This window comes from Pinus tabuliformis, chromosome Q, assembly GCF_031772625.1.
Source record: "Pinus tabuliformis cultivar Carrire ecotype Pingquan chromosome Q, CPIR1, whole genome shotgun sequence".
NCBI classification, from domain to species: Eukaryota; Viridiplantae; Streptophyta; class Pinopsida; order Pinales; family Pinaceae; genus Pinus; species Pinus tabuliformis.
In genome coordinates, this window is record NC_142296.1 from 1014940788 (window position 1) to 1014962359 (window position 21572).

At 35.7% G+C, this 21572-nt stretch overlaps 1 pseudogene across 1 annotated transcript; it reads right to left on the reverse strand.

Annotated features, from left to right (window-relative positions):
- Positions 1–15903: 15903 nt before the first annotated feature.
- Positions 15904–19322, reverse strand: LOC149222941 (cysteine-rich receptor-like protein kinase 15; annotated as a pseudogene). The gene is made up of 7 exons (XR_016249450.1): positions 17995–19322; positions 17738–17881; positions 17504–17643; positions 17190–17400; positions 16841–17074; positions 16567–16717; positions 15904–16462 (listed from the first exon to the last, which is right to left on the reverse strand). The product of XR_016249450.1 is annotated as a cysteine-rich receptor-like protein kinase 15 (transcript).
- Between the last annotated feature and the right edge of the window lie 2250 nt (positions 19323–21572).

A 21572-nucleotide genomic window follows, 5' to 3' on the forward strand; every position in this document is an offset into this window, starting at 1 on the left:
CTTGCTCTTTAATTGCACAATGAGAACTTTACGAATCAGTAAAATTCAAATTGATAGAATTCTAAACCTTAACACTAATTTGACTCCAATATTTTTACTGTAATTTAGCTATGTTTAAACTAAGCGATAGGAGTAGCTACTATATAGCGTTTGTTTAGTACTGCTTCTTGTGTAAAAAGTAAATCATAGAAAAGTGTAAATTAATTTGAATTAAAAGAATAAAAATCTAAACATGCATGGTAACAATTAAATTTTCACATAAATTTCAATTTCAAATTAAAATTCACATGCTTGTAAACATAAGATAATCTATTTCCAAAACACCAATTAATTAAATTATATGATAGTTTAAATATTATTATTAAATATTTATTTCAAAGCTAGATGTCCAGGTGTACTTTGTTAACGCTCTAGTTGATGTGAAGTCATATGTTCAATATATGTTCAATTCCCGCCCTAATCGAAGCAAGATATTGGATATGATAAAGATGTAGACCTACAAAGCTTACCAAAAAAAACTAGACAAACCTTATACCATAAAAAAACATTAATGTAAAAGATTAAAATTAAAAAATAAACACATGTAAATAGTCTTTGATAACTGAATAAATGTATATGAAGGTAGAATAACAGTGAATCTAAAAATAAACTATATTGTTGTGCCATTAAATGATGTGTTCAAGGAGTCGTTTATTAAATTTTAATTCAAAGTTTTTTAAATTCTTTTGGAATGAAACATATTTTTAAAATTTTGTTTATATATATATTATTTTATATGTTTAATATGTTAATTGGTATTATTATAAGTGGAATACACATATCAACTATTTTATTAATTTAGTTGTGCTAGTTTCATTAATTTGGTGAAAATTTTGAATCATGTGTTTGGTAAAAATTGTCTAGTTTAATTGATTGATATTAAAATAATTTACTTTGATAAATATCGAAATATTTTTTTATTATTAATTTCTTCTAATATTATATGTAAACTCTATGTGAACATAAGAGTTGCATGTCTCTTTCAAATTGACTTGTAAAAAAGCATTTTGACAAAAAAATAAGCTAATTCATTTTAACTATAAAATAGTTTAATAATAATATGTCAATATCAATAAAACTTGTTAATGACATTTTAATTATAAAATATTTTAATGATAACATGTCAAACAAATATTCACCACTCATGAAATTTCATTGAAATTTGGACATAAATATTGACACTAATATGAGTACTATAAATAAAACTAGCCACTCAATCTATATGAACCAATGGAAAAATAAAAAATTAAATTTAAAAAATTTCAAAATCTATTTTTTATTTTCAAAATATTAAGTTTAATATTTTTCTTTTTTCAAAACTTTAATAGATTTTAGAAAATTTGTTTAAAACTTTTAGAACTAATTGAAAGCCAATTGTTTTTTACTAAAAACAAAAAGAAAATAGCCTAAAAACAAAAAGAATCATTTTTGACTAAAAACAAAAACAATATAACAAAAAAGACAAAATAAAATAACTAGCCTATCTTTTAAATGGGGAAAGGGAACAAGAAAATGAGAAAATGAGAAAAAGGGAAAAGAGATTATGTGAAAACATAGTTAATTTTTTTAGAATAAATAAAATATATTTTTTAAATACAAAGTTAAAGAAGAATATAAATAATATTCAAGAATTTATAAAAATGAAAATGGTGGAGTGAATTTGAGATAGAGTCAAATAAATATTGATAATTTTTTTAAAGGACAAGAAAATCTAAGAGTGCATCTAGTGTCTATCAATAGTAATTATGATTTATTTGGGGATAAAATTTATAAGCTAAGATTTATAATAATGTATATGATTGATGGTGGATCTCTTATTAGATGGGATCCATGAGATGTCCATTGTGATTCTACCATCCAACTTGGGATGTGTAAGGGGGTCTTCATAAGTCCACACAACCCTTACTCTTGACTTGAGATAACATTTCTTACCCATCAAATTCCTAGTTCGAGTAACAATTTCAGATGATACTCTATAATATTTCCAATAACCTAAAAAAGTAAACTAAAAGTAAATATTATTTAGAGCCTGGATAAAAAGAAAAAGATCTGGATTAAACATATGTAAAATTATTATAAAAAATTTTAGAATTCAACATTTAACAAAATAAAATAATTGCAAATCATCATAAAGTTAAAGAATTAGAGTTCAATCTAAAATATTATATATCTCTCTACTTTAAGTTTAGATTTACCAATAAAAGTGTCACGACTCCACGACAATTATACCAACATAAAAAAAAAATTTAATTGTATAATCTAGGCCTAACATCCGCCCATATATAATCACCATGGATTACCCATGTGCGTAAATACATTTTTTCCTTTAATTACCGCAACCAGGGCTATATATTAACACATACAAATATAATCTTTACTTCCATAGCGTATCAACCTGTTTGATTAAAGATCATTGGTGAATATACGATGAGCTATGTCAAAGGTGACACACTTCGGCTTTACTACCCGACCAAACCTGGTGCCAAGTGGTGAATGCGTGGTTAATATCTTCACCTACCTCTGCCAGGTGGCTAGCACCGTGCAGAGGCCATGTGAAGCCTCGGTAACTTTGCGGGGTTTAGCGCGCCAGTTCTTCATTTGGATGAACGGCCCAGATCACATAACCGGATCCAAGGGCTCACGATGGTTCAAGGGTTTTATAAACCACCGAGCCGTGGTTTTCGGGTTCATTTGCATCTGTTTGGAAGAGGGCCGCATTCTGCTCCGCTCGGCAGTCCTCCATGCACCGGTGAGCAAACATGCAACGCCATTCCAGGTACTTTGACCTCCATTACGCGCCATATACAGGTCTTCTGCACTGATAAATTCATATATGCTTATGCTTACGGTGTCTTATTTATACTCTGGAGTTCCTATTGTTCTGAGCTTCCCTTGCTTGCTATTCTGCTTACAGGTATTTGATTCGGGGTTCAATACCGCTCGAAGGGTCATTATGCAGCCACTGCACTCACAGGTATTTACCATTACGATTTTCCAGCCGGAATCATGGTTAAACTTAATAGAAAGGTTTATTGTTATGGCTTATCTTATGGTGATTTCTTCCAGCCTGAGGTGTTCCTCATGGCGGTCTATTTTAATGGCTCAGGGTTCTATCATTCGCTCAACCCTGGCTCAAATCGTGGACGGCCTTTCCATCCTTGATTATACAGTTTGTGAATAACTATCCATTCGGCATTCTGCCAGGTTTCATGTATTACATGTTTGAGAGTTTACGGCCCTCTGCCGGAACCATAATACCCAAATGAATTAAGACCTCCGCACGTTTATTGTTGTTATTTGACATAAGGGTTTCTATTTAAATTTCCAAGTTTTTGTATGAATTTAGGACGGCCGAGAGCCTCCTTCAGTACTCTGGACATTTGGACCTTTATACTGCTCTTATACACAACCGGGTTTCCTGTTATAATAGTTTTAAGAAATTGTTATGGAATACCTTGTATATGTTTATCAATGGATTTCGTTTATTCTGGCATTCTGTTTTACTTTACCACATATAATGTTGATTTACGAAGGTATAATGCTCGACATTTGTACAGGTTCACTGTTATTCAATGACCACAGAGTTTTTTGATTTATTTAGTTGAGGGTTTTAGTCGCGTACTCACTGGTTACATGCGACTATTCCATGGCAGTACCAGGCCGTCCCTTCTACAGGGTTTGGTTGCCCGGTGACCTCGTGTCAACCTCGCACCATTAACGACTTACTCTGTTCTTTATACCAGTTGAAAATGTTTAACGATACCACTATGGTTTTTCTTTCACATAAGTTCCGAGCATAATAATATGCCGCTGTGATTTCTTTTGCAATAGATTTGAACATAATGTTATCTAACCCTCAGTGCAGGGTCTGTTACGTTCTTGTTATAGTCTTATATTATGCTTGAGGACAATGACACTGTTCCACCGCGTGCTTTGTCTTCCGTCGCATCACAATACTGTCTTGCAGTTCTGTATTTCATTTAATTTATTCTACTAAATGCAGCGTGCTGAATTGTTCTAATATACACTTCATTTCTCGCATACCACTAGGGTCTCTATTTCCGGATTCGGATACAGTTTGATTATAACTAGAGTGTCTCTGCTTTTATATAGACTTCATGCTCTAGTTATACAGTTTGCATTTGAATAACAGATCTTTATCTCTATATCGATAACGTGCTTTGGTTATCAGTTTGCAAAGAAATATATTTCCGTTCTCTATATAGACAACATGTATTGGTTGTACAGTTTGCATATAAATGATTTGTCTCTGTTCTATATAGATACTATACAGCACTTTCCATTCTGTTAACAAGCAATATATATATACGACAGATAATCTCTATTCTTTCTGTTTAAATAACCAGTTCAGGTGTTAATAAGAACTGTTTCGAGCATGATATATATTCTTGCATCTAATAACAACGGAGACTTAGATTTACTGTATTTTCCTCCTGAACACCCAGTAAACTGATACAGAGATATAAATCTGGTGAATAATGGTGAATAATGGTGAATAACTCGTACCTAGTCTACTAGCTACAAGAGTTAATGCTCCAGGAGTTCACCTGCACCTTACATGTTTGCTCTTAACCACCCAGCCATGAGATCCATCAGTTCACTGGATTCTCCCCCCGAGCTGTCTTGCAGGCCTGCAGCCCTCAACAAGACTCCAGCACCTCAGTGCTTGGGTTATCTGGTCCTCACCAGACTTAACCCTTTCTCTTTTTCTTTTTCCTCTTTCTCTCAGATTTTCCTCTCCCTCTCTGTCACAACAGACCAGGGATTTTCCCTCCCAGGACTTTTCCTGGCTGAGGGGTTAGTTTCCTTTTCAGTTTTATAACTGTTTCTTTTTCTTTTTCAAATCCTCCCTTAGGAGACTGCCAGCATTTATCCAAAATATCTTCCATTTCATAAATAAAATAATATCTTTTAACAATAGTAATTAGCAGTTCACACTAATTTCTTACCATGGTAACTTTCATAATTACAAGTTTTACGGGGTCATTACATCTTCCCCCCCTAGGATTGGACATCGTCGCGATGTCTATTCCCTTTAAATAAGTCTGGGTACACTTTCCTCATAAGCTCCTCGTCTTCCCAAGTAGCCTCCTCAGGCCCATAGTGCTGACACAGCAGTTTAATTTGGGGAATAACCCGTTTCCGCAGCCGCACTTCTCTCCGGTCGAGAATGCTCTGTGGTTCGACCAGAACCTCGCCTTCCGGTTCGACCTGCAGACAATCAATATCCTTAATCAATTTCCATTAAGTATATTCACATGTTCAAACAACGAGGTTAATTCTTACCCGAACATCTTGCCATTGGATCACATGTTTGGGATCGTATACATATTTCTTTAGAACAGAGACGTGGAACACGTTGTGAATTCTAATATGGCTTAGCAAGGCGAGTTGGTAAGCCACCGGCCCCACTCTAGCCAAGATCTGAAAAGGACCAAAGTACCGAGGAGCCAGCTTGGCGCATCCGCTCCATTGCAGTGTGCTCCCTTTGGCTTGGATCCTCACAAACACGTGGTCACCAACATGATATTCCTTAAACCTTCTTTTTCTGTCTGCAAAGCTTTTCTGCCGGTCCTGTGCAGCGTTCAAATTGGCACGCACTTTTTTCACCATGTCTTCCATTTCTTTAAGCATTTCCGGACCCAAACTCAACTTATCCTCAGGCCCACCCCAACTTGAGGGTGTGCGGCATTTTCGCCCATACAGAACCTCAAAAGGGCTGAATTGTGTCGAGGTATGATATCCATTGTTATATGCGAATTCAACCAGGTGCAAATATTCTTCCCATTGGTTTGGTTTCATCATCACATACGCCCTCAACATATCTTCCAACACTTGATTTACTCGCTCGGTTTGACCATCGGTCTGCAGGTGATATGCTGTGCTAAAGTTCAGCTATGTTCCCAACTCAGCGAACAACGTCCTCCAAAAGGTGGATGTGAACTTTACATCCCGATCTGAAATGATTACCTTTGGTAGTCCATGCAATCTGAACACATTTTGCATAAAAAGGTGAGCAATTTGCACCGCTTTATAGGTGGACTGCACGGGTATGAAGTGTGCCACTTTACTCAACTTATCTACCACTACCATGATGGAATCATGGTTTTTCCTTGTTCGAGGCAACCCAGTTATAAAATCCATGGAAATGGTTTCCCATTTCCATTCCGGAATAGGCAAAGGTTGTAACAGCCCGGCCGGATGCTGATGTTCTGCCTTAATCTGCTGGCACTCTAAGCACTTTGCCAAGTACTCAACCACTTGCTTCTTCATTCTAGGCCAGAAGTATTCCTTCCTTAATGCAGTGACCATCTTTTGGTACCCTGGATGGCCAGTATAGTGGCTGGTATGGAACTCGTCCAAAATCAGGTTCTTAAGGTCATCTGAATCAGGTACATATAACTTCTTATTAAAGTACAGCATGCCAGCATTGTCCAATGTATAACCTTGCTGCAATCTTTCATTAACTGATTGCTGTACCTGTTGTTTTAACTGCTGGTATTCAGCATCCTGATTTGCTGCTGATTTAATCTGCTCAAACAGAGAGGTCCGCCACTTGCTGACTGAAAGTTCACACAAACACTGCACCTTTCGACTCAAGGCATCAGCCACCCTATTCTCCTTGCCCTTTAAGTGCTTAATCTCGAAATCGAAACCACTTAGGAAATCTGCCCAACGTCCTTGTCTTGCATTCAAGGTAGGTTGGCTGAAGTAATTGGTCAAACTATGGTGATCTGTTAACAACAGAAATTTCCTCCCCAAGAGGTAATGTCGCCACATTTTCAGAGCATGGATCACTGCTGTTAACTCTAAATCGTAAGCAGAGTATTTCTGCTCATGCTCCTTTAGTTTCCTTGATTCATACGCGACTACTCTTCCTTCTTGCATTAATACTCCTCCCACCCCCTCTTTACTTGCATCAGTGCATACCACGTAATCCTTATTAGGATCTGCTATACTCAAGATGGGTGCAGTAGTGAGTAAATGCTTCAACCGATCAAAGCTCTGCTGACATTCTGGTGTCCATTTAAATACCTTTCCCTTTTTCTGCAAGGACGTGATAGGATAGGCTATTCTTGAGAACCCTTCCACAAACCTTCGATAGTAGCCTGCTAGTCCCATAAAGGATCTGATATCAGCTACATCCTTGGGTATGGGCCATTCCATAATAGTCCTTATCTTCTCCGGATCTACTGCTATTCCTTCTTTAGTAATCACATGGCCCAAATATTGGATTTCCTCCTTGAAAAAGTCACACTTACTAAATTTGGCATACAGCTGATGTTCCCGAAGAGTTTGCAGCACCATCCAGAGATGTTCTTTGTGTTCCTCATGGGAACGAGAATATATCAGAATGTCATCTATAAATATCAGCACGAATTTGTCCAAAAACCTGTGAAACACGTTGTTCATTAAACACATAAAGGTGGCGGGTGCGTTGGTCAAGCCAAAGGGCAGCACCACAAATTCGTAATGCCCGTAGCGTGTTCTGAAAGCGGTTTTGGCAATGTCTTCTTCTTTAATTCTGATCTGATGATAACCAGATCGCAAATCGATCTTAGAAAATACCTTTGCTCCCTTCACTTGATCGAAGAGTTCGTCAATCCGAGGCAGGGGGTACTTGTTCTTGATCGTGAGCTTGTTCAGCTGACGATAGTCTATACACATACGGAGAGTCCCATCTTTCTTTTTGACAAATAGTACTGGAGCTCCCCACGGTGACACGCTGGGGCGGATATAATTCTTATCCAGCAACTCTTGTAGTCGCATTTTCAATTCTGTCAACTCAGGTACACTCATCCAGTACGGTGCTCGTGATACCGGTGCTGCCCCTGGTGTCAATTCTATAGTGAAATCTATATCTCGTTTCGGAGGCAATCCTGGTACTTCTTCAGGAAAAACATCCACAAATTCTTGCACTACCGGAATATTATCCAATGCAGATGTCTTGTTCTTCTGGTCTGCATAACCAACTTGAATAGCGTAAATCTGACACTTCTTCCTGAGACATTTAGCTAGCTGGGAGGCAGTGATAGGCCGGATCTGTACAGGGTGTTTAATTCCCTGTAATTCTTGCTGCTGTCCCAAGTCATCCTTGTAATAAATGGTTTTGGTCTTGCAGTTCACCAACGACCAATGCTTTTCCAGCCAATCCATACCAATCAGGATGTCATAGGACCCCAATGGAAGCACATTCAGGTCTGCTGTAATTGGCTGTCCAGCTATGCTGAAAGAACAGTTATTAATTTTGGCTAAGACTCTTCTTTTAGCTCCTGTGGCTAGCTGTACCAGCCATGGGTTCCTGAACTTTTCAGAAGATAGCTTACACTGTTCTACTACTTTTGGGCTAACATAACTTAAAGTAGCTCCTGGGTCAATAAGAACAGCTATAGAAAGATTAGAAATTTTACCTTCAAACTCCACCATGCTCGGTTGGTATTCCGCTTGACGGTCCTCCAGAGCTGCGTTAATTCTTGGCATGCTGCGCGCCACTTCTCCAACAGTTGATGCTTCTTGGATCTGAGATATTTGATCCACTCCTTTACGATGAGGGCAATTCTTCACGTAGTGTGGGCCTCCACAACCCCAACATTGGACTGGAGGTCTGGTCATCCCCTCAAGGTCTGACCTGGCAGGTGGTTCACTGATTCTGCTCTCACTTGGCTTAGTCCGAAAGGTACTCTTTGCTACATTTCTGCCAATCTGTCCTCTACCAGCAACCTTGCTACCATTACCACGACTTCCCTTGCTATTACCAGCAATTCTGTTGCTTTTTCTTTCATTCCACCTTTTATTTGAAGTGTCTCCTTTCTGCTTGTTTTGCTGATAACAGATTCTTGCCTTACGAATCGCCTCATCCATTGTCCTGGGATTATCAAACTCAATACGTTCTCTTATATAGGCTGGTAAACTGCTCACAAATCTCTGCACCTTGGCCTTCTCCTCCTTGATATATGGTACATAGCGAAGCAGGGAGGTGAAGCGGTTAATGAACACGTCCATGGACTGCTGTCCCAGTCGTAAATCATGGAACTCTCGTGCCTTCTCATCGTAGAAACGCTCAGTTAGATATCTCTCCTTGAAGTACTTCTGAAACTTTTCCCAGGTTATGTTCTGTTCACTTACTCCTTTTACAATTTTGATTTCTTCCCACCACAGGGTTGCTTTGCCCTGTAGCTGGAAGATGGCCAGCCGCGCCTTCAGATTCTGATCATACTCATACAGCTGGAAGTACTTGTTAATGTTAATCAACCAAGCCTCTGCCGCTTCCTCCTGCTCTCCATCAAAATGTGGAGGTTTAATTTTTCGGAATTCTCCTTGTAATTCCATTCTCTGTCTCTTTGGCGTCTGCTGTTCCACTACATTGTCAGAATGATCTTCCTTCTCCTCTGAAAATTCAGGTGCATAATTTCGCTCTTCAGTTGCCCTTTGTTGTTCCGCACTGGGATTGGCTAATGGTGGATTTTGTCTTTCCGACAGACTCTTCAATATTCTTTCCTGTTCCACTGTCAATCGCGCATTGTCTTCTCGCAGACGCGCCATTTCATCTTTCAGTTCTTGAACAGTTTGCAGTATCGCCAGATTGGTACTGCGTGTCTCTGCACCAAGCTGTATCCACAGCTCTGGATTTTCCCGAGGAACGCCGTCCGCTCCCTGCATTCCCTCCATCTTTACTGTTGGCTGTTATCGGTTTGCTGTTTCTGTATTTGTTCCCTAATTAATAAACAGAAACCAATTAGCGGAATTTAATTCTTTCTCATACATATACTATATGATAATTTCCATGCAGCTGGATCTTACTGCTCCAGAGGCCACAGTTTTGAAACCTCTGCTCTGATACCACATTGTCACGACTCCACGACAATTATACCAACATAAAAAAATAAATTAATTGTATAATCTAGGCCTAACATCCGCCCATATATAATCAGCATGGATTACCCATGTGCGTAAATACAATTTTTCCTTTAATTACCGCAACCAGGGCTATATATTAACACATACAAATATAATCTTTACTTCCATAGCGTATCAACCTGTTTGATTAAAGATCATTGGTGAATATACGATGAGCTACGTCAAAGGTGACACACTTCGGCTTTACTACCCGACCAAACCTGGTGCCAAGTGGTGAATGCGTGGTTAATATCTTCACCTACCTCTGCCAGGTGGCTAGCACCGTGCAGAGGCCATGTGAAGCCTCGGTAACTTCGCGGGGTTTAGCGCGCCAGTTCTTCATTTGGATGAACGGCCTAGATCACATAACCGGATCCAAGGGCTCACGATGGTTCAAGGGTTTTAAGGGTTTTATAAACCACCGAGCCGTGGTTTTCGGGTTCATTTGCATCTGTTTGGAAGAGGGCCGCATTCTGCTCCGCTCGGCAGCCCTCCATGCACCAGTGAGAAAACCTGCAACGCCATTCCAGGTACTTTGACCTCCATTACACGCCATATACAGGTCTTCTGCACTGATAAATTCATAATGCTTATGCTTACGGTCTTATTTATACTCTGGAGTTCCTATTGTTCTGAGCTTCCCTTGCTTTCTATTCTGCTTACAGGTATTTGATTCGGGGTTCAATACCGCTCGAAGGGTCATTATGCAGCCACTGCACTCACAGGTATTTACCATTACAATTTTCCAGCCGGAATCATGGTTAAACTTAATAGAAAGGTTTATTGTTATGGCTTATCTTATGGTGATTTCTTCCAGCCTGAGGTGTTCCTCATGGCGGTCTATTTTAATGGCTCAGGGTTCTATCATTCGATCAACCCTGGCTTAAATCGTGGACGGCCTTTCCATCCTTGATTATACAGTTTGTGAATAACTATCCATTCGACATTCTGCCAGGTTTCATGTATTACATGTTTGAGAGTTTACGGCCCTCTGCCGGAACCATAATACCCAAATGAATTAAGACCTCCGCACGTTTACTGTTGTTATTTGACATAAGGGTTTCTATTTAAATTTCCAAGTTTTTGTATGAATTTAGGACGGCCGAGAGCCTCCTTCAGTACTCTGGACATTTGGACCTTTATACTGCTCTTATACCCAACCGGGTTTCCTGTTATAATAGTTTTAAGAAATTGTTATGGAATACCTTGCATATGTTTATCAATGGATTTCGTTTATTCTGACATTCTGTTTTACTTTACCACATATAATGTTGATTTACGAAGGTATAATGCTCGACATTTGTACAGGTTCACTGTTATTCAATGACCACAGAGTTTTTTGATTTATTTAGTTGAGGGTTTTAGTCGCGTACTCACTGGTTACATGCGACTATTCCATGGCAGTACCAGGCCGTCCCTTCTACAGGGTTTGGTTGCCCGGTGACCTCGTGTCAACCTCGCACCATTAACGACTTACTCTGTTCTTTATACCAGTTGAAAATGTTTAACGATACCACTATGGTTTTTATTTCGCATAAGTTCCGAGCATAATAATATGCCGCTGTGATTTCTTTTGCAATAGATTTGAACATAATGTTATCTAACCCTCAGTGCAGGGTCTGTTACGTTCTTGTTATAGTCTTATATTATGCTTGAGGACAATGACACTGTTCCACCGTGTGCTTTGTCTTCCGTCGCATCACAATACTGTCTTGCAGTTCTGTATTTCATTTAATTTATTCTACTAAATGCAGCGTGCTGAATTGTTCTAATATACACTTCATTTCTCGCATACCACTAGGGTCTCTATTTCCGGATTCGAATACAGTTTGATTATAACTAGAGTGCCTCTGCTTTTATATAGACTTCATGCTCTAGTTATATAGTTTGCATTTGAATAACAGATCTTTATCTCTATATCGATAATGTGCTTTGGTTATCAGTTTGCAAAGAAATATATTTCCGTTCTCTATATAGACAACATGTATTGGTTGTACAGTTTGCATATAAATGATTTGTCTCTGTTCTATATAGATACTATACAGCACTTTCCATTCTGTTAACAAGCAATATATATATACGACAGATAATCTCTATTCTTTCTGTTTAAATAACCAGTTGAGGTGTTAATAAGAACTGTTTCGAGCATGATATATATTCTTGCATCTAATAACAACGAAGACTTAGATTTACTGTATTTTCCTCCTGAACACCCAGTAAACTGATACAGAGATATAAATCTGGTGAATAATGGTGAATAATGGTGAATAACTCGTACCTGGTCTACCAGCTACAAGAGTTAATGCTCCAGGAGTTCACCTGCACCTTACATGTTTGCTCTTAACCACCCAGCCATGAGATCCATCAGTTCACTGGATTCTCCCCCCGAGCTGTCTTGCAGGCCTGCAGCCCTCAACAAGACTCCAGCACCTCAGTGCTTGGGTTATCTGGTCCTCACCAGACTTAACCCTTTCTCTTTTTCTTTTTCCTCTTTTTCTTAGATTTTCCTCTCCCTCTTTGTCGCAACAGACCAGGGATTTTCCCTCCCAGGACTCTTCCTGGCTGAGGGGTTAGTTTCCTTTTCAGTTTTATAACTGTTTCTTTTTCTTTTTCAAATCCTCCCTTAGGAGACTGCCAGCATTTATCCAAAATATCTTCCATTTCATAAATAAAATAATATCTTTTAACAATAGTAATTAGCAGTTCACACTAATTTCTTACCATGGTAACTTTCATAATTACAAGTTTTAAGGGGTCATTACAAAAAGAGGTTTTCATAATTCTATTTAAGGTAAGTATACTCTCTATTATTGAATCACTGAAATATTTGGTTTTTATGAACTTGATGCTTGCTCACTATGATGTACTTAATCCCTTATTGTAGTTAAATAAAATATATTTGAAAAGTAAAAATGATTCTTTCCTACATTCTTGTTTGTCTAGAAAGACTTTAACAAAAGCTTTCATTTAAAAAATTGATTCCTTCCTACAATGTTGGTTCTTCTAGAAAGAAAATGCAGAACAATTAGGTTGCAACTCGTATAGAAAGAAAATGAAGAAAAATTAGGTTGCAACTTTTGAAATATATTTTATGAGTATGGATAATTTTTTAAACATTGTACAACTTAGTTGCAATAAGGGTATTTGAGGGGCTAAATTTATCTTTACTTCTTAATCTGACTTGTATTGTTCTAATGATGAGATACTTTGTTTTAGGAAATACTTCAAACATTGATGTCCATATTGATTTCAAAGTGTCTCCCAATGACATACAAGTACCAAATAGGCTATTATTTCTTTCTTACATATAGACTTGCTCAAATTTCAATCACATAATTATTTACTATTAAATGCTAAAAAATATCTCTATTTCATTAACACTAGTCTAAAACATCTTCCAAAACCTCTCATACCAATACATGAACCCTAATAAAATTAAACTTTACTAAAAATGAGCGCAATAAATAATACATTTTCATTTAAGTTAAAAATATCTAATTTACCACAACATTCAATACAAAAAAAAATGAATTAAACATTATTACAATTCCTTAACTAATAACATTGTTGATGATTTGTAACCTCAGAACCTATTTTATCTTGTTAATATATAATTAACACCACTTATACATAGAACCTATTTCAATATATTATAAATATAATCTATTTTGAGGTGTTTAATTACCTTTTTTTACTTACAATGATTTCTAATAACACCCACAAATTTATTATTCCATATTTTACAATCATGATATTGAATACAAACAAATATATTTTGACCTCTCAAATCTTGATTTCATTTGTGGTGCTCAAAAGAAATATAGTTTATTCCAAAAGAATAATCCAAACTTCATGAGTGCATCACATGACCCACTTGTAATGTAATTCAATTTAGTTAATATGTTTTCTTTAAAGAACCTTTTAATTTCCTGTTTATGACCTAATGACTCCTAAACCCTAACACCATGTGTAAAGCACTGAGATAAATGAGGAAGGCAAAGACTCCTAGACGAGTCTAAAAATTGATTTTAAAAGGTTAAATATTGAAGGAGAACCGAAATTCAATAAAAAAAATAATTTTTAATATATTTATGAAATTTAACCATTTAATATATATATATATATATATATATATATATATAATAAATATAAACTATATAAAATAAATTATTTATGAAGTTAAATATAAAATTAAATATTTATGGAGATTATTTAAAATGAATTTTTAAATGCAAAAAACAGATAGAGAAAAAACAAATCATTATATAAATCAAAATTTCAGAGGAATTTAAAAAAAATACTCAAATTTAAATTGTTCAATCTTTAGAATTGGAGTGCCTCAAAAATATTTTCAAAGTACTAATCCATTTATACATTTAAAAAAAAATCATAATCTAAAAAGACATATCTAAAAATACATATATTAATTTGTTTGGTAAATATATCTTTGACAAACTCTGCCTATCAATTTTGTTTAATATTATATATATTTAAAATCATTCTAATATATCTCATATCTCATGATCAAATCTACTTTTTCACATTTTTATAACACTTATTTTATAAATTTCATATTTTTTATTACTAAATTTTCAAACCAACAAAAAAATCTAATAAAATACAACCCCTCTATATACATATAATCCAAAACCTAAATTTATACCACTTTATTTTCTTAAATCATATATATTTGTTTTAAAAGCAATCTATATAATTTATTTTAAAATTTTATATATTTGCATGTCAATTTTTGTGGTCCTTGAGATATGAATATATCTCATGATCAAACAAGTTATCTTATAACTTTGATATGTTTTTATAATCGTGAAATATATAAATCTTTTTCAAATCATTCATGGCTGGATTGTATATATATTTTATCGCCTTAATAAAGCAATAATTAAATAATTTACCAAAACATGGCATCCGTTAATCTACTTACTTAACGTGAAAAGGTATCACCTTCTCAAGCTGCTTATGTTTCTGATGTGGTATCTATACACGCTGATTGTGTAGGCTGAACACCAATCTCTGAATTGTTGCTTAGAATTCCCAAAACCTGCGACATTGTTGGTCACCCGAAGAACTTTGAGTGCAAAGAAGTGCAATTATGATCACTCTCAACGCCTGCCCCACTTCACTTACATATTTTAGCACACTCTAAAGTTTCACTTTTCATTTAAGTGGCATACTTTAGCATAATCTGAAGTTTCACTTTTCTTATGAAGCTATTGGTTTTTTTGGCATAAGCCAAACCTTCGAGGTTGAGTAGTCATCCACTTTATTTCCTATAAAAACTCCACATATTAATAAAATCTATTAAGATATCTGGAAAATATCCAAATATGTTAAAAAAAAATCACATTCACTACTCAGAGCATTATAACTGGAAACACTTTCTAATAAAACAGAGAAATATTTATACAGTAAGATACAATACGGATATCATATTTTATGAAGTAAAAGAAAAACAAGAGTACAATAATACTACAATGGAGGCCGGCTTAATTTTGTTAATAAATTAACAAAACATAATCATAGTGCACTTGCTTAAGAGACTATAACATTGCCACCAAATAGACTTCAGTGCCTCACAAATGGTTGACAGCATGAATACCATAGGAAATTCTTCAAATTTGTCAGAAAGCGGCATTCGACTAAAATCCCAGATTCCCAGATAACCCTTCAAATATACTGAATGGTACGCTAATGATAAAATTTTGGGTAAAATTTATAAAGTGTATACATCTGCCATTCATTCATCAAGCACAGCAGGTGCTCACTAATCACTACCACAGCTATTATGCATAACTGATTTCAGAGTTGTGTGGGCATGAAAGAAGCTACTACCACGGCTCTAATCAATAAATGCCTCCGCGAAAATCTTGAATCTCGAAGGCCAGCCTTCTGTGACTTCATTTTAGTAATGGGAAATATGTGCAGAAACAAAATGGATGTTGAAGTACCACTTTCACATCCATTAAAATACTGTTATCCACTGAAACCCACTTTACTATTTTTTTCAATAGTCTCAAACCCACTTTATTTAGAATGGACCGTGAAGATTATGTGCCTACCTAGCCTCCAATTTACTAACGGTGAATGGGCCGTGAAGATTTTGTGCCTACCTAGCCTCCAATTCACTAATGGTGACATCATTTAGGGAAGGAACCAAAGGATTCTGTGGAGAGGCAGACGACACATAAGATACGGTGGCAGAGGACCGTGACTGCTGAATCCCACTGCTAGAGCTGCCGGCTGTGGATCCTCCGCGGCTGCTGTCGCTACTTTTTACAAATGCAGGCTTCGTTGGATTTGCTAATGTCACAGAAGCGCTGGAGATCATCAAGATAACATTAGACATAATTGGACGGAGGCCTGCATCTGCTTGGGTACATAGAAGCCCAACCTGAATGCATCTTAAAGCTTGCTCCTCCCTGCATGTTTCGGTCAATGTGGAATCTATCATATCTAGAAGACACCCTCGCTTGTATAATTTCCATGCCTGCATCACAAATATCCAAGGCAAAGGCCTACTCACTTAACATCTCCATTATCTCCAACCGCTGTTGCTCATATAGAAAAAACATTCGTGAAATAAAATCTTACCCATTCTAATAGGCTTTGCATTTCATCGGGGAGATTGGCATCATTATTTTTCCTTGCACTTACAGTCTCAAGGACCAGCACTCCAAAACTATAGACATCAACCTTTACAGATAATTGCCCCTGCATTGCATACTCTGGCGCCATGTAACCGCTGCATACTCCAACCAAAATTCTTCAAGTAAGTAGGGCGTTTTATGTGCCTAAATCCCACGATTGCATAAAAGTGAACTGTTCATAAATTTTATTAGGGAAGGGTAAAGGGAAATATTCCTACTATGTCCCTGCAACTCTTGTTTGGATATGGGACTCGTCTTAGGAAAGAGTCTTGCTAACCCAAAGTCTGCAATCTTCGCATTCAATCCCTCATCCAGCAAAATATTGTTGGCTTTAATGTCTCTATGAATAATTCGCAACTGTGAATCCTCGTGAAGATAAAGAAGGCCACGCGCTATACCCATTATGATGTTATAGCGTTTATGCCAATCAAGATGCCTCTTCTTCTCTGGATCTGTATTTGTATTTCAAGAATACAGAATTCGAAAGATTTTAAATAATCAATCCGATTAAATGTATAAAAGATTTATCATCTTTCTCTCAACCAAAAAATGTCCAAAGTTACTTACCAAACAGAAAGGTGTCAAGACTCTTGTTCCGGAAATACTCGTAGACAAGCAACCTTTCTGGTCCCTCGGCACAACACCCAAGCAGCTTTACTAGATTTCGGTGTTGAACATTGGCTACAAGCTGCACTTCATTCATAAACTCTCGTTTTCCCTGTCCAGATCTTACAGACAATTTTTTCACTGCTATTTCCTCTCCGTTTCTGGTTATTCCCTGAAAGAATTAACGGTATCAACAACCCATGGGAAAAACCCTCTTCGTCTTCGTTAAGTCATGCAATTTCATATGCTAATAATAATATTAGGTGCATACATACCTTGTATACAGGGCCAAACCCTCCCTCTCCAAGCTTCTTGTTTTCATCAAAATTATCCGTTGCTTCTGCGAGAGCTTCTAAGGTGAAGAGAATTTGCTTCTGATTGAGTAGCGTCGATTCTGGATCATTCTCATGTGTTTCTGTGTAGACCAAAAAAAGGTGAATGAGAATCTCATTTGATGAGATAACATAAGTTTGGCCATGCGAAACAGAGGCCCAAAGTGCAGATTCTACCTTCCTTCTGCGCATGGGTTATTTGCCTGGGTGAAATGGCAGACTTCAATCTCCTCCACATGGCAAACAAACAGACCATTAACGCTAGAACCACGCCTCCCACGATCCCCAATATTATGGGTAAAGTTTTTGAAGAAGAACCTTCTGTAGAGTAGATCATGCAATATGTTATTTACAGAAATTGAAATTGCAATCAATTTGTATAATACTGAAGAGCGGCGAATGATAAAAGTAGAAGCAGTAGAGAGAGAGATTACTTGACGTGGTGCGTGAAGTTCCTTTAGCCGAAGGAGCGTGAGCAGCTACTGTCGGAGGGTTTGCCCTGGAGGCGGCGGACGGAGGTGGAGGTGGAGGTGGAGATGGGCTATTCCCTCCACTAGGAGTGTCAAAAAACCGGTATATTTCATATCGGGCCGTGCAGCTTCCCAACATAGCTTGAGCTCCTTGATTAATAGAACAACATTGGTAGAGGTTAGACCTTGCCAATTGCAAACAAGATTTGCAGTCGTTGATGGATATATCTCTCCAACACTGAACCAGACCATAAATGGTTCCAATAGAAGAATCCGCAGCTGTTCCTTCAGCGAATCCCTTGTTTGCAGGAGCATAAGCTTGATCAGAAAGGTTGGAAAGGAGATCTGAAGTGGTGCTCCTAAAACTATTTACATTACTACTAATGTCGTTTACGTTCTCCAGATAATTCCCGTCGGTGTCTAGCTTTGAAATGAAGTCGAATTTCTCGTATCGCAGGAAGCAGTTATCCATCCATACTCGACCGCCGACTTCATTTCCGCATAGTTGTATAACACTATCGTTTGCTGCTTGTGAACAGATTGAACAGTCTTGTTTAGATATGTTACCTTGGCACTGGAGGAGGCCATAGATTCTGTTAGGACTTTTGCCATAGAAAGAAGTGTTGAACCCTGTTTGAGGTGCTTTCTTCACAAGATCACCCATTACCCTATTCAAATTGCTGGAAAATGTACTTCCATCAGCGTAAGTAGAAGCATTATTGCATTTATATGACCGCTCGACTGATATAACGGAAGGAAAACCGAGAATGAATAATAAGCCGATCAAATGGAAGATAATAGTCGCCCGTTTGCAAGTATTAAAGTAAATTTTCATGATTTTCGAACTGGCAGAGGTATGTAAAGGTTTCTGATGAATATGGGATACAGGCCGCTATAAAATTGATAGAGTTAGATCACAGAGACACAAGAAGCAATGATCTGGAAGCGATTGGGATTGGGAATTACCAGCAAAATGGACGAAGTTGCTTGGAAAAGGTAAGTAAAGGCTTCCTTTCAATAACAGAAACCCTGAAGTAGGACAGTCTACTGGAATTGGTATCCTGAAACTATTATTTCGACATCATCAAAACTTGAAAGATAAACTTCCACGCACCATTCGGTCTCTTGTATGCATAAAATAAACATTGAATTCAATGTGTACAGAGCTGATTCCTCCTGGAGGAACGAGGAGGGGGATTGGTAAACTGTAGTTAAAATTAAATCTGTAAACCAGAGCAGGTCATATGGTTCTCAGTGTTTCAAACTGCCAAATAGGGTTGGAATTTCAAAACAAACCTATCAGTCATGGGTTTTGAATTTCAAAACAAACCCATCAGCCATGGAATTCATAACCTTAATTAGTTACTAAGTCTTAATTCATTAGTTATTTATCTTTAAAATGTTATTTGCCTTCGAAATGCAATCATTACGTTACCCATACGTCTTCAAGCAGGGTGCCCAGCGACTAAAAAGTCTATAGTGAGGACACTAGTTTTCGCTACTCGTGCATTTATGATTGGAAGGATTTAATGAAGTGTCCCGTCAACGCATTATAAAAATCAAAAATCAATAATAACCTTAATTAGTTACTAAGTCTTAATTCATTAGTTATTTATCTTTAAAATGTTATTTGCCTTTGAAATGCAATCATTACATTACCCATACGGTCACCTCGTTAAAATATAAATTAGGTTTATTTTATAAATTATTAAATAAACGTAGTTGTCTCTGAGTACTATGAACCCTATCGCTATACACGCATGTTGCAAGTACTAACATAAATATAATATTTTATTTTATTTTAGTTTTGAAAATCGTAGTGTGAGGAACGGGCCAGAGTCAAGGGAAAGGAGGATTAGTCCCTTGGTCTTATTTGGACGCATTAACAGGGGTTGAATTTTATATTTCTCAATTAACTTATAAATTTATAATATTTTTTTATTCTACGATATTATTATTTTATATTTATTACTATTCTAAGTATTTTATAAATTTATAATATTTTTTTATTCTACGATATTATTATTTTATATTTATTACTATTCTAAGTATTTTATTATATAAATTTGTTTAAGTTAAATTAAAATATAAAATTATTATAGTTTATAAATTTATAGTATTTGTTATGATAAAATATATTTAAAGATTTGATGAAATCTATTATGAAATATAAAAATATTAATTTAAATCTATCATAATTTTAAATTTAAGATAAATTTAATTAATTTAATCATTAAAATACTATTATTTATAAAATTTAAATAAATATTAATTAAATGTATTGTTAAAATACCTCTTAAAATTTAAATGATTGATTCAACATCTATAACACTCTCACTTGCCTAAACAACCCAATAAAAACATCACATAAATATTTAATGAATTTTATTTGATCAACATCACTGACTAAAATGAAATATAGATTATAATAAACTCTCCTAACAACAACTACACCCATAAATATTTTAAATTCAATGTTAACATAAATTATACCCACAGACCATTTATAAATTAATACATCAAATTAACTTAAATATATCTCTACACCTTAAATATCTTAAGTTTCTTCTAACACTATTACACATATTTTTTTTATTATCAAATAACACTCTATAAATTTACCTAAAATAAAAATAAAAAATATATTAAAGAGGAGCATTTCGATATCCTATATTATCATGATTTCATATTGGCTTTATATTATCATGATTTTTTTAGCATCAACCTGACTACCATTTTCATCATGATATCTTTTAGCGTCGACTGACTAAAATTTTAATTTGGGAAATTTTAAAATTAAAAAAAAAAAAAAAAACATAGTCATTTTTATCAAATAATGAACTTTCGAGTGTGTTCAATAAACAAAATGCTTAGTGCGAGAAATTTTGTTTGTCGTATACAGTTATAAGAAATTTATAAACATTTTGTTAAATAATTAAGCTTTTATTTAAAATATTTTTTTATATTTAATTTGTTTTTTAAAATATTATTAATTTATATGTAAATTATAATCGTAATTTTACATATTAAATTTTCATATAATTAATATACAGTAGAGTAAATTGATAGGCAAAAAAGAAGGATCAATTGGCATGGCTTACGTTTCATTTTTTTTACTATCGGTTAAGTGAAAATGGACGATATTTGTAGAAAAAATTGCATAAATAAAAGAAGTCAAAGTTCACGAAATTAATGGGAAGTATTTGAATGTAGAAGAAAGACTATTTTTTAATTTATATATAAAAAAAAAAATATGAAAAAAAGAGGATAGGACAATTTTAGTCATGATCTTCCAACTGCTTGTAGCGAGGTGCGGCACCACCGAGCGTTTTTTTTTTAACAATACTAACACCCGTGGGCTACGCCTACTTCAACATGAACATACTTAGTTTATGTTTTTACGACCGAATAAAGCATTATCCTTTATACTTTAGTGAAGACCATTCTCAATTATTAACCATGAACAATAAACCGAGAACATCAACAATAAGCAAGTACAAAGGGAGGGGCAACTCCCAGAAAGTCTGCCCAACAATATATTA